This window comes from Canis lupus, chromosome 3, assembly GCF_048164855.1.
Source record: "Canis lupus baileyi chromosome 3, mCanLup2.hap1, whole genome shotgun sequence".
Lineage (NCBI taxonomy): Eukaryota > Metazoa > Chordata > Mammalia > Carnivora > Canidae > Canis > Canis lupus.
Window position 1 is genome coordinate 17,150,307 of NC_132840.1, and position 14,394 is coordinate 17,164,700.

General features: G+C 42.0%; 2 long non-coding RNA genes across 20 annotated transcripts in view; one reads left to right on the forward strand and one right to left on the reverse strand.

Annotated features, from left to right (window-relative positions):
- The window catches only part of LOC140629816 (uncharacterized), a 64,162-nt gene extending 51,789 nt beyond the window's left edge, over positions 1 to 12,373 (forward strand). For 2 of the 3 annotated variants that reach the window (XR_012027643.1, XR_012027649.1), the window contains exons 2-3: positions 7,620 to 7,727; positions 12,222 to 12,373. This is a non-coding gene — a long non-coding RNA (uncharacterized lncRNA). Of the gene's footprint in view, positions 1 to 5,304; positions 5,411 to 7,619; positions 7,728 to 12,221 lie in introns of those variants that run through there. The other variant, XR_012027655.1, reaches the window with a different exon arrangement.
- The window catches only part of LOC140629701 (uncharacterized), an 802,104-nt gene that overhangs the window by 164,820 nt on the left and 622,890 nt on the right, over positions 1 to 14,394 (reverse strand). The window lies entirely within an intron of this gene.

Consider the following 14,394-nt stretch of genomic DNA (forward strand, 5'->3'; position numbering starts at 1 on the left):
TAAGTTTAAACATATACTTACATATGACCCAGTAATTCCATCCCTCAGTATTTACCCAAGAGAAATGAACGTATTTATACAAGAGCCTGAATACAAATGTTTATAGTGGATTTACTCATAATCGCCAAAAAACAACACACAAATGTCATTCAACTGCTAGAAGAATAAACAAATTGTGGTACATCCATAATGACAAAATACAACTCAGCAGCAAAAAGAAATGCACTTGTGACACGTGCAATGATATGAATGAATCTCAACTGCATTGTTAAGTGGAAGAAGCTAGACTCAACAGTGAAGATACTGTATGATTCCAATTATATGATATTCTGGAAAGGAAAAATAATAATAAAGCAACTATAGGAACAGAAAAACATATCATTGTATACCAAAAGCTAAGGATAGGAAGAGAGCATAAGAGAACTGTTCCGAGGGATGGAAATAGCCTCTATTTTGAGTATAATAGTAGCTGCATGACTGTACATATTTATTTGAATTCATATAAGGAACACAAAAAGTTAATTTTATTGTTTATAAATTATAGCTCAATAAACCTGACTAGAAAAGGAAAAAAAAAAAAAAACCTTAGTGATGATGAGGAAAAAAGGAGCTTGAGATATACATGGAAACACTGTTTATCTGGCTCTGGGAAGAAAGGTGAATGTGTCTCATTGCAATTCTTTCTGAATTGGTGAGCTCTGGTGAAGGTCACTGATTTTTAAACATATGCATACATTTTCCCTCAAAGTTTTTGAGACTCAGATCCTAGGTTCCTGATGTAGGGTGGGAATATTTCCCAGTGGAAGCGCAGGCATGAGAGCTTTATTCAACATGACCATCACTACCATCCACATCCTCCTTAAATAAGCCCTGTAAGTTATTCCTTGGGACCACAAAGCTCCACGGAGCACAGTGTGAAAGTGCCAGGCCTAGCTGGGACTCCCCCAAAGTATGGTCTGCAGGATACCAGGCCCTCAGAGTGCTACACGGATGAGAGGGCTCTGCAGTGCTAACCAACACATGGCAACTCTACCCGCATCACATCCCTGGCTTGGAGATCCACGATGCACACCAGCATCTAAATGCTGTAAAAAGGACTGCAGGAAAGGACTCTGCTTCTGCTTCCTTTAATCTATTGTTCCTCTCACTTATTTGACTTTGTAACATAAAATCTATTACACTGCATCGTTAACCTCTGGGGAAACTGCTTATGTCTCACTTGTAGTAGGAAATAGAGTAGCATCTCTGGAGCATCTGCTGTAAACTCAGGCCTGCTTTAGCTACTTTCTATTTATTATCCTATTCCCTCTTTTCCATAATGAGATGGGGAGGACACAACTATTTTTAGAAGAAGAAATTGAGACTTGGAGACACTAAGCAATGTGTTCAAGTCTACACAGCTAATGGGTTGTCTGTTTCCAATATCTGAGCTTCGTGGATGATTAAATAGGACTGAGAGTGGCTCAGGTGAGTACAGGGGATTTCTGGGACATGCACTTCTTCCTGCATTTTCAAATTAGACTCTGCTACGGGTGGATCTCACTTATCGTGCAATTGGTGTCTTAGGCATCTTTGGGTTGCAGAAAGAAAAATCCACCTTATCTAGAAAATATAAAGAAATATAAAATTTATATAAAATATAAAATATAAAATATATAAAATATAAAGAAATATATGAAGACACACAGAACATTAAAAAAAATTGAGGAGCATTTCATGAACCTATGAGTAGAGCAGGTGCCTGGGCCTCATGAGGATCAGGAACCAGTAAAGGAAAGAAAGCTTTCAGGATCTAAGGAGATCTCTCTCTCTCTCTCTCTCTCTCTCTCTCCCTCCCTCCCTCCCTCCCTTTCTCCCTCTCCCCTCTCACCTTCCCCTTCCCTATTTCTTCTGATGGCATCTTCTCTTTCCTCAGTAGGTCTGCACCAGGTTTTCTTCCCTTCTTCTCCCAGCATCACCATGCACTGGGATAAACATAGGCATCCCAAATCTACTTTACGTGTTCTTACAAAGGATACCACCTGCTACCAAGTGACTCCCCTTCCAACATCCCAGGTGGGAGAATGTGACTGGTCTGGTGAGATTAGGTGTCTGCCACTGTGCACAGGGGAGTGTGTTTCCACTGACTGGTCTTACAAGAAATTGACCTGCCTTTCAGAAACAGTGCTTGATCCAGCCCCTAGACTATAGCCCCGTACTTCCAAAATCTCTCTGTGATGGCGAAGATCACCTAGAGCACTTGCATCCATTCCCCAAGGCCCCAAAGCAGACCTGCTGAATTACAATCTTGACAGCGGTACTCAAACCTGACTGCACACAGGAATCACCCAGGGAGCTTTAAAGCAACTGATGCCTGGATCCCACACCCCAAGCTTCTGATAGAATTGGTCTGGAGACAGCTTGGTCATCAGCAGTTTTAAGAGCTCCCCAGCTGAATCTAATGTGCAACCGAGGTTGAGCTCCACAGGAAGGACCCGGGAGGCTGTGTGCTTAGTAAGCATCCCAGGTGATTCTTATGCTCAGAGGAGTCTCACTCTGACAGGTTCTTTAAGAAGAGGATGTGGAAAGAAGCCAGTGTTAGCCTAGAGGTTGCCTAAAACCAGGCTCACCTGTGTCATTTGGGTATTTTCTAGGAAATGGAATTTTGAGTGGAGGGATGAAGAGAGAAAGAAATAGCCAGAACCCAGAAGCTTGGAACCACTGGCCGCTAATTCTATCATTCCCTTATACAATCGTTCCTTTATCCTTTTGCACACTTACTGGTCATCTATTACATACCAGGAGCCACATTAGTAAAGGGACTGGGGACCCCAGGATGAATAATAATATAGACACACTGGGATCTTGTAATATTTAAGATGCCTTTGGCAAGCTTAAATGACTCGGGGTGCGGGGAGGGAATCTGGACTGAACTGAAATAAAATAAACAACATAGTATATTTGCATCCTGGTCCTTTTCATCTTACTTATTCTTTCTCAAGAGAAGGCTCACATATAATGGTAGCAACATTCACTGAAATCCTGATTTAGAAACGTTTCGCTACACTTGTCAACCAACTGCATGCTATTTTTAGCATCCTACAAGAATTAAAACAAACAAACAAACAAGCAAAATCTCGGCACAATGGGGCAATCTTCCCCGAGGGAAAATTATAGCTTTCTGACCAAATTGTATGGATGGATTTCTAACTGTCCGTTGGCTGCAGGAACACGCATGTTCCAAAGTCACCTCTGGGAAGGAGAAGTTTGCTGGATTGGGTGTTCCATCCCAGCTCCAGGGAAGAGCGGCTCCTTCCTCTTGCTTTTCCTTCCTCCCTTCAGCCCCACCTTCCTCTGTCCATGGAAGGTTCAGCATTCATACTCCGCTCCTCCACCTTCCTAGTCCTTCTAGACCCTTCTCCTTGGTCCTTATGGAGACTTGTGTAACCCAGTGGGGCAGCCTTCCTGTCTTCTTCTTCGGGAGACTGGAAGCTTCCTGAAGTCACCAGAGCCTAGCACACAGTCATGTTCAACCTCAGCGTGTCCAGCTTCTGATCCTTTCTGATGGCAAATATAAAATCTAAGAAGCACTTTTCCAAATCAAGATATTCTTTGCCAGATAATTCCTGAGCTCTTGGTTTCAACTCAGATGCATGCGATTTAATTTTCTCCCTTGACGTCACCCAAGTCCAGACCTTAACAATTTCACAGGCCGCCAAAGTCTGTTCCACCAGAGGCGTGTTGCCGGCCCGGGGCTGTGCAGCATCCAGAGCACTGGGGAGGCTCACACTCTGGGCTGGCTTGAGCTCCAGGCGTCCTGCCAGGTTTCCCTCCTCTCTTTCAACCTCCTACTGCCCAGTGAGCGGCTATCCTGCCCCATTGTATAGATGCTGAAATGGAATCCTCAGGAATTCTAATCTCAGGGTTCGGGGAGGAGCCTTGGATGACAGGAGGCCTCTAGCCTAAGTAAGCAGTTTTGCTGGCTTTCGTAAGAGGATTGTTGGGGCTTCCCCTTCACGTGTGTGTGTCTTGGTGCGGAGGATACAAACTAAACCAAAGCTGCCATCAGACCCCTTCCACCTCTGCTGTCTGGAATGGCCTGGCGTGGGGCACATGAAAGGCTTGTTTCACAGCAGAGCTTCACCTTTCCTTTTTCCTAAGTATCTCGTAGGGACAGATACTCCTGCTCTGTGTCTTGGAAGGAGACGCAAGTGTGACAAGACTGACGGCTGTAGGACATGGCTAGTTGTGCAGAGCTGGAGGATGCTGATCATCCCCAGCAAACTTGGGCATTTTTGCAATACCCTGTTCACAGGGGCCTGTGCACTGTTTGGGGGTGTCTCACTCAGCAAGCTTTGTCCTGGTTCCCAAAAGGATGTTCTGTTTCTAGGAAGAAACTAAAACAGGTCATTCAGACGCAGAGGGAGAGGGCTCCTACTATCTTTGTTGGAGGGAGCATTTCAACCCCAGGAGTGGTGTTTTATTGTGTGTGTGTGGGGACAGGGAGGTGTGAAAACCCAACAGCACCATATTCAAACATATCACAAGAAATTGTCTCATTCCTCACAGTCCCTCCTCCCCTTCTCAGAAAAACAGTTGTTCCAGCACTTTCTTTAAAAGGAAACCATCTTCTTTTTAGGGAGGTAGCATATGTATGATTTATAAAATTTCCACTAACGTGTGTATTCTGAAATTCCTCTCATGAGTGCTGATTTTATAGATGTATATTTTTTTATAGATGTATATTTATATATTTTTTATATATTTATATTTATGTGTGTTCACACACATATATGGATATATATCCATATATATGACAACATTCATATGTATATACACATACATATGTCAGTGTGTGTGTGTGTGTGTGTGTGTGTGTGTGTGTATATATATATGATTGAATGGATTCAGTCTTTGCTTTTTTCTTCATACCTGGAATTAGGCAAGAGGAGTTATAATTTGCAAAATAATGTTAAAATAAGAAACTGAAGCTTTGCGCCTTGCGATCCTTGTGAATGTCTTGCATGGTCCCCTCCCCTCCTTCCCTCTCTTCCTCCTTTGTGGCTCCCCAAGCAGCGCCCCCATGGTTTGTTCCAGCCCTTTCCTGCCTCACTCTGCCCACACCAACTTGGACTCGAAGAGCCAATTTCTCTCCTTGCCTTTACTCCAACACCGTAAACTTAAAACAAAACACATGGCCCAGGACAGGGTGCTGTCTTCAGTTCCTGTTGCTCTCTTCTGATACTTTCTTGTTGGCTTTGGATTCTGTCCCCTCAAAACCCCAAGAGCACACTTTCTAGGTATGAAGCAAAATAATTTTTATAATTTTTTTTAATTCCTCCACTCAGCAGAATCTTGCTGAGTATGTGGGATACACCAACTCAGTGGTGCAAGATTTGATTGGAAGCAGCTGACAAGACCCAGCCATCTGGTAAGTGCACTCACCAAAGAGGTTGTCCCTTGTGGTTGCTTAACAAAAACATTTGTAGTCTCTGGGTCACCACTGCTTCTCCTTTGTTCTCCCAAAGGCTGAACTGAGGCTTGCTGTTTCCCCATCTGCCTGAGATGAGGCATCTGAAGAAGGGCTGTGGGCTCATGGGAAGGGCCCCAAATGGGAACACAGCCCTTCTAGACCCTTCCTCTTGGTCCTTGTGGGGATTTATGTTTCCCTCCTGCCCTTCTCTGCTTAGTCCCTTATATAAAGATCAAGACTTTGGTGTTACCTAGTCATGGGACAGCCTCCCTGTCTCCTCCAGGAGACTGGAAGCTTCCTGAAGTCACCACTTTCTCCAAACATAGAGCCTGGCACAGAATAACTACTTAATAACTATTGTTAAAATACTTCATAGATGAGAATGGCCTCTTTCCTCAGCCTCTTAACCGAGTGCTGGTGTCGAGAGGAATAGCAGAGAGAGGCAACCCTCTCTCACACATTTGGAGAGAGGGTTGGTTCTTTTTCTTCCAAAATAGCCCAGATTTACTCTGGGGACCCTAAAGCTACAGATGTTCCCACCGGCCAAATGGGCTCCAGGAGGTAGGATGTGGACAGAGCAGGGGAGTTAACATGCAGAGGACCATCAGCCTGAATGCTCATCTTCCTGTGTTTGTGTGACTGTGGTCCGCCTGGGTCTGGGCATGGTAATGAGAGCTTGTCACACGGTCAGCAAGGTGGGCCTCTATCTCTTATATGCATTTTAAACAGTGATTTTAAATTTGTTTTTATAAATCTTTACTAATAGACCTTAAGAACCATTTTAGAAATACAGAAGAGTTGAGCAGAATTTTCCAAATGACTTTTCTCATGCCTCCTGCATGCAGGTTCCTTATTATTAACCTTGTACATCAGAATAACACACATGTTACAATCAGTGAACTGACATCTGTGCATTATTACTAAGTAAAGCCTGTCATTTATTAATGATTCCTTGGGTTTTAGGTTTTTCTTTTTCTGTTTCAGGTTTCTACCTTATAAGTAGGTATCATTCTCCTTGGGTTCTTGTTGGCTGTGTTTCTCAAACTTTTCTTTGCTTTTGATGACCTGAACAGTTTTGAGGACTACTGGCCGGGTATTTTGTAGAATTCCCTCAGTTGGGACTAGTCTGATTTCTTTTTTCATGATTCCACTGGGGTTATGGATTTGGGGGAGGCAGACCCGAGAGGTAAAGTGCCATTTTCAGAGCATCATATCACACCAGAGGCACGTGACTTATCGCTGCTTCTGTTGCCTGTGACGTCCTGGCTGAAGTTGTGTTTGTCAGGTTTCTGCACTGTTCCATTCCCCTGGTGGTTTACTCGTGCCCTATTTTCCATACTGTACTCCTTGGAAGACAGTCCCTCTGCCATCGTATTCTTGTTCTCCAACGTGAGTGTGGTGAAGTCCTTTCTCGAGGACATGTACAGCAGCAATACTTTTGTGGTCCTACGTGTGTACGTCTCCACACACAGAGAAGAGATTCCCTATATAACTACTTTGATACTCTGTAAATTTTGTAAAACATAGGAGAACTTTATGAGAAGGATTTTGAAGCGTGCGTGTTGGGAGGTCAGAATTTCACGCAAGGAAAACTTAATAGGTTTATTTCTGTAACATAAAAAGGGTAAATTCACCATATACAGGCTTCTTTCTTTCTTTCTTTCTTTCTTTCTTTCTTTCTTTCTTTCTTTCTTTTCTTTTCTTTTCTCCTCCTCCTCCTCCTCCTCCTCCTCCTCCTCCTCCTCCTTCACTTTAGAAAGAGTATTTAGGTGGCTAAATTGGCATGTGTCATATAACAATGACAATGCCCACTGGCATGTATCATCTGATACATGTAGGATCAGTGTATTCAGGAGGACCAGTCCCATACCAAGGATTTTACCAACATTTTATTTGCTTTCATAGCAACCTTTGATATAGCCATGTTGCCTTGGATAATTTACTTAACCTCTGTGTGCCTTCTTTTCCTCATCTATTGTATGGAGAAATACCTATGTCATCAAATAGTGGAAAAAATGAGATCATATGTGTGTGGGTCTCTATGAGCTTCATGACTTGCCCACAGTTACTCAGCTAATAAATGGCAGAGCCATGGCATGAATCCATGTGCAAATCGTGCCAAATTCATGTTTGTGACCACTAAACTATATGCTATATGTCTTTCCAGATAAGGTGTCATCTGGTTCAAATCACTCTGGAAGATGGGGGAGGAGGAAATGATGGGATGACCAGCCAGAGGTGCAGCTTTCCATCTTCTCCTGTGGCTAATTTGCAAGTAGGGTTTGTTAGAGCATTAGAAGCCTCGGCTGAATAGATTTTTCACACATTTTTTGTCCCATCCTTCCCAAAAGAATACTATAAAGCATTCCAAGACCCTGGCAATGAAGGTGCTTCATTTTCTTCCCTACTAAAGGCTGGATGAATGGAGCTATGTTAGAGGATACTCATCTCTTTCTTTTTTTGCTTGATGAGCTGCTGGTCAACCTACAAGGAGGCTACCATCCCTGCCCTTGTAGTGTGATTCTTTCACTGCTTTGCTTTTGGAAACTGCAACCACTGAGCATAAACCTCAGTAGATGTACTCTGAAATTAAAATTATCAATAAAAATTCCAAACTACCGCCACCAATGCCTAATTTGTGGAGTTATCATGTTGAGTTATTTTGATTCCACCAAAATCCCTAGAGAGGGGGAATAAAGTCACTCTTTACCTTCTGCTACTCAAAAGTATGTCACAGATTGTTTGAAGCTAGAGAAAAAGGAAAGCTGAAAGGAGGGAAAATGCAAATGTTTAACTTTGGGGCTGAACAGAAAGAAGAGTGATTATTGCAGAAGACTCTGAGAGCAAAATTTTGCCTCAAAACCCCCAAGGAGTAGGAGGGCTGACTCCTTTTGGAATGATGTCAAGGTGGCTTGAACTGTCAATATAAACTGGCTTTAACTGGCCTTCTGAGCAGCCTGGCAACCCAAGACCAGAACTGGTCATAGATTTGCATTCGGCGCAACCACAGGCAGGGAAATGAAGGCACAGACACTTGGAGCTTCATCAACAGGCAAAGCCAAGCCTTTTGTCTTTTGTATACTACAGTCAACAGAAAGTTATTGCTTAATTAACCCCCCTGAATGAATACCTGATAATTAATAAACCCATGGAGTTATACCCTAAGGCTTTAAGTTGAAGAAGGCTCCTCCCTTCAAGTGGAAAAGAGAGAGAGAGAGAGAGAGGGAGGGAGGGAGGGAGGGAGGGAGGGAGGGAGGGAAAGAGAGAGAGAGAGGAAGAGAGAGAGGGAGAGAGAGAGAACACAACCATGCTGAACTAATGGGAAAAAACTCTGGTAAAAGGCAAAGCAATTAGGATTAGTGAATTCCATTTCATTTAAAGTTCCAAGATATAGAAGCCATTTATCTAACAAATTAATAATGGGAGTGACTTGCCTAATATAGTAACAAGTCCTTATATTTTATTAGTGGAAATCCAAACTGAGTAATTTAATGATAGACAAGCTTCCATATATATAATTTTTTTTGTTACGCTTCTTAAAAAATGTCACTGCACCAAGAGAGTTTTAGATTTATGTGTCCCTTCTAAATCAGTGCCCACTTCAGTTTGGAATGATACATTTAATATTATGGCTCTGTAGAAAATCAATATTTTTTAGTGTTTTCTTTCATTTTAAAGAGCTTTATCATCTGGCTAATTGTGCCACCATAGAAAAGAGAGGGGTTGATAAGGTGGTTCATGTTTCATAGGTCTTGTTAAATTTGCCGTAGACTATAAATGGGGACTAACTGGGGGACTGTCAAATGGACCGTGGACATGTTAACTTATGGCCACAGAACCAATTTTTCTGTTTAAATTGAGAAGAAATATGAGATACCTCCTGAAAAGTATTTATGGTAGTGATATCACGACAAAGATCCACTGTGCTAGTTTCTTATGGGGCCTCTGGGAGTTTTGTGTGGGGACCGGGGAATATGACCAGGCTTTAAGAGTCTGTCCTTCTGATACTGTCTCTGAGAAGGGAACCATCCACCCATTCAAGAGACATTTAGTGAGTCCCTGCTGTATGCTGGTGTAGGATACTAGTTCCTGCCATTTCCTCAAACCGATGGAGAAGCAACTAGAGTAGTCCTTACATGGGCCTTCATCCTTAGAATTCTCTCTCGCTTCCATTATAGAGAAGAAGACGCACCAAAGGAACAGGTGAGGAACAGAAGTGACTAGCTGAATTGACATGCGGTCTGAAAAAAGCAACAACTTTAGAGAAAAGCAGACTGGCACCCCAGTCGCATCATTCGTGACCTTTTAGAGGTCTAAGACTCAGTTTCAATGACTGGCAAATGGGAATGCAAATACTTTTGTAGGTTAAACTTCTGGCATATGGTGAGCATCTAGGAATGCTAACAACTTCTTCCATTTTTCTGCCTGTATGCAAAGTCTCAGAGGGATCCCAGAACATCTAAATAATAATCATAATCATAGCCTACAGAAACTCTAGACTAAACACCATGCCAGGAATCCTGCACAGATTTTTCTACAATATCCCCATCAACTCTAAGAGAGCAGTATCAATTTAGTCCATTTTAGAGATGCAGACACTAGGTCTCTCTCTCTCTCTCTCTGATATAATCTATCAGTCTTGTTACTAATAATGAACGTATATTGAATATTTATGACCATGTGCCAGGCACTTGACATTTTTATCTTGTTTCTGCCTCATTCATCCATTCAACAAACATATACTAAGTGCCAGGTATTCACAGTGGTTCAATCAGTATATACTGTTAAACAGGAGAGATATCAAAAACCCAGTCGGGAGATAGCACACAACAACCACGAAGAAGATACTGTTGTTATCTTTAGTTTATAGCTAAGGGAAAGGAGGAACTGAGATGTGGCTCATGATCAGCAAAGACTGGATTCAAATTCAGATATTTTCCACTTTTAACCTTGATACCATATTGCCTCAAGAAAATTGTGTGGACTCAGGTGAATTGAGACATTGGGGATGTGGTCGCTAAGATGAGTTATCCTTCTCCAAGACTGTGTGTACTTGGCATAGATGGTCAGTGTGACTACAGGTAATTTCTTAACATTTCAGATACAGCTACCAAGCCAGAGTACCCAGGTAAATCCCAGGCTCTGAGCCTTGGTTCCTCTGTTTGCCACTAATAACCATGCTACTTAGTAAAACACTGTCAGTCAAATGGGGAGAGAGCCACACTTGACTCAGGAGGAGCCCTGGAGAATAAAATGAAACTGTAATGAAAATGTGTTTTGAAAGCCAAAACACAAAACATCCATTTATGAAACTCTTAATTTTAACAAACAGTGGGAGAAATTTATTGTTTGGAATGAAATGGAAATGTATTTCTTTATTCACTAGTTACTCTAACTTTGACACTCTCTTTTTTGATTTTGCCCAGTGACTACTGATGACAAATATATAAAGGAAAAGTGCCAACTGAAATGGAGAATAGGAACTTTTGACAGGCTCAATATGAAAGTCAAGGATTGTTCTGAATGATCCCACGTATCTTTGCCTGTTTCGGCTGGCAATTAAACTAGTCCTCTACAGCTAAACTTCTCGGCGAAGACATCTTAGCAGACACATTCTACCCCTGCCAATAAACAAGACTTTCTGCATGGGGGGGTCTCTGTTATTTATACAGAAGAATCAAATGCATATATCTAAATGCACATGTACTCAAAGATCAATTGTACTCAATAATATAATATGTGTGTTTTTCATCTTTAAAATTCCTGCAATAGTAGTTTTCCTTTGCAGGGTGAATTAGCAAAGTAGGAACAGATGAAGTCAATTGTCAGTTGTTCAAATGCAGGTCCATATTATAGAGACAGATCACAACCTTGGGGGCTGCTAATGTGGAAAGATAAATCCCTCCTCATAAAACGAGTATTAGTAGCAATCTGCACCAATGCATTTAATTTCACATAGCCTTGTAAATCTTCAGAGCTCGAATGAGGTGCTTACTTCCTATTACCTCTCTCAGATCAGAAGGCTCAGGATCATCTTAAGAAATCCCTCTTTATTTTCCAAAACTGCTTTGCTTCATTCTAAAGAACTGTAGTGTCAACATTTAACAGAACTAGTCAACAGGGGTTTTAAGAAAATTAAAGGCGCAGCCAAGTCTAGACATCCCCAAATAAGTGGATGGTGCGTACATATCTTTGGTCCAGTTGTTCTGGCCACCTTCTTAATGGACAATTTGGATCGCTGCGCGGTCAATCCGCTTAATTGCCTCTGGGTTGGCCATTAAAACAAATTGAATGCGCTATGGCCAATTTGGTCATGTCATAAAGAAATGGCCTATAGGGCCCATCGAGAAGCAGAATTTCAGCCATTATTCGATTATATCTGATCAATGGAGACAGCCTGTATGGGAAATCCAGGAGGCAGAGTAGATCTTATAGGAGCCCCCAGCCTACTCTGCTGACCACATTATTAGGATCACCTGTCAACAGCAATGAAATTAGCCAGGTGGTTGACAAAGCATCACCTTACTCTGTCCTGGGGAGAGAAAAGTCAGTGCCTTGTGACTTTGCCTAAAATATCCAGTCAGCAAACCAACAGGTCATCTTTTCCACTTTGAGTCCTGAGTAATTTGAGAAGGAGAAAAAAAAATTCAAAATCTCCACTGGCTTCGACCTCTAATGTTGGTATAAAAATAGACCAGATGATGCATTCATTGTGATTAATGCTGGGTAAAGGTAATTTAAACGGGGCCTAATTTTCTTATTTTTCTAGATCTCATCTCCATGTACTGTACCGTTCCCTGCCTCTGCTTATCAGAGAGGCCTCGGGATCTACATTTGTGGCCTCCACTGCTGGGACTGTCATCTGAAGTCACCTTGGCCTTCAGCATCTTTGTGAAGTTAGACAAGAGGAATGACCTTTAATGAGGTATTGCTGGATTATACTTTCAATTTTTAAGCCAAGGAGAAATAACTGTGGGCAATATTTACTGAACATTTGTTATATGCTAGGTGCTGACCTCAGCATTTTAAATATATTGTCTCATTTAATTTTCAACTGACCCTGAGAGGTAGGTTCTGGTATCTCTACCGTATAGATGAGGCAACTGTTATTTGGAGTTTAATAACTAGTCAAGGTCAAGGTCATCCAATAGTGTCAGGATCAGAATATAACTCTTGGCCTGACTTCAAAGCTTGTACTCTCAAAAAACGTATTGTTCTAAATACCATTGGCTGCTCTCAGCCAGGGGTTCCAGGTTCATGGGTTGCATATCAATGTGATAGGAATCAAAATGAGATGACTGCCACCAGCAAAGAGGAATTGTCACTATGCTAGTTGGGCTAGAGACTCCATACAAATATAAAATGCAGATGTTGGACACTGGGGGGTCATCATGCAGGTAGGCCATACCAGTAAGAAGTAGTTTATGGCATATTGTGAGAAACCACAAGAGCATAGCTGGACCTGCCTCTCTCACACCAGCTATCTCCTAGGGATCAGTGGCATGATTTGCTTAGAAATGAAAAGAGCCGTAGTGGCTCTAAATGAGGAAAAGGAGTAGAAAAGTGGTGACATATGGCAGGGAAACAGAGCCACTAGTATACTGTCTGGGTTTAGTGGGGCATGAGGAATGCATCTGGGGTTGGAGGACTCAGTTTGGGAAGGGGACTAAGCAGAAAGGGAGATGGAAAGATAAACATATTAGGTGAGTAGAGATATGTAGACACCAAGAGAAGAATGATGGTTAGAGATAGGGTAGATCTAGAGACTGATGGGAGAGTGGATGTGGATAGCCAATAAGCATATGTCTTAGCTCCGAGACTGTCACAGTTAACAACTTCCACCACCACCACTATGACCATTATCATTACTACCACCACCATCATCATCATCATCATCATCACTACCACCACCACCATTAGCACCACCCTCACTGCTACTACAACAGAAACCACAAAGTTATCCAAATTATGGTGTGCTTTCTGTGGACCAGAGGTAGTGCTTGGTGTGTACTTATCTGATCCTCATAGCAACCATTTGCTTTCTTTAAAGATGAGAAAAGGGAGGTTTAGAGAATTCTAGAAATTTTCTGAAGGAAACATAGTTACTAAAGTATAGAGTTATCCTTACCCCAGTAATTTTAACTATGTCAGCGAAGATAGAGACAGAAGAATTGGGCAGAGATAAACTAAATAAAATTCAAGCCTTCACTACTGTGGGTCAGTCTTTGGTGGTGCTGATCAGTATTTGGAGTCCCATCCAGCAATCCTAACCAAGTCTGACACTTCATGTGTTTTGCCCAGTGTTTGGGTCCTGGTGGCAAGTTACCAGCATCCGGGAGTCAGCTGTCAGGGTGGAGCCAGCCTGTAAGCCAACACTCTACTGGGTGTGGTCTGGTCTGTCTTTGGGAAGACCACTCTTTCCTTCCCCAGAAGCAACTTCTCCAAGCGGTCCACCACCTCACCTGGAGTCAGGTCGAGTATAGAAAGGGAATTATTTTCTAATGGCTGGATTATTTGCCTAGCTTCTTTGTTCCTCTCTGAGTATAGTTGACGTCCTCAGTGAGGACTCCAATGAACGACATGCATACAGCTTGACATACTGGTCTGTGTAATAAACATTTTATAATGTCTTCAGAAATCTGTTTATTTTCTCTTCTCTTTCTTGGCTAGAATTGTTTTTGTGTGTTTGGAAAGAGGGACTCTCTTTGTCATTTCTAGCTTAATGCTAGACTTCCACATATCTACAAACTCTGTCTTAGAGAATCTGGGGGATAGGAGAGAGTTTGAGTTTCAGAAGCAGAAACTAATGCATAGGACATTTAGTTCAGTGTGTTTAGATGAGAAAACTGAGACCCAAATATTTGGAATGCACAGACCTAACAGGAGGTAATTAAAAAAATTTTTACATATATTTTAAAGATTTTACTTATTTACTTGAGAGA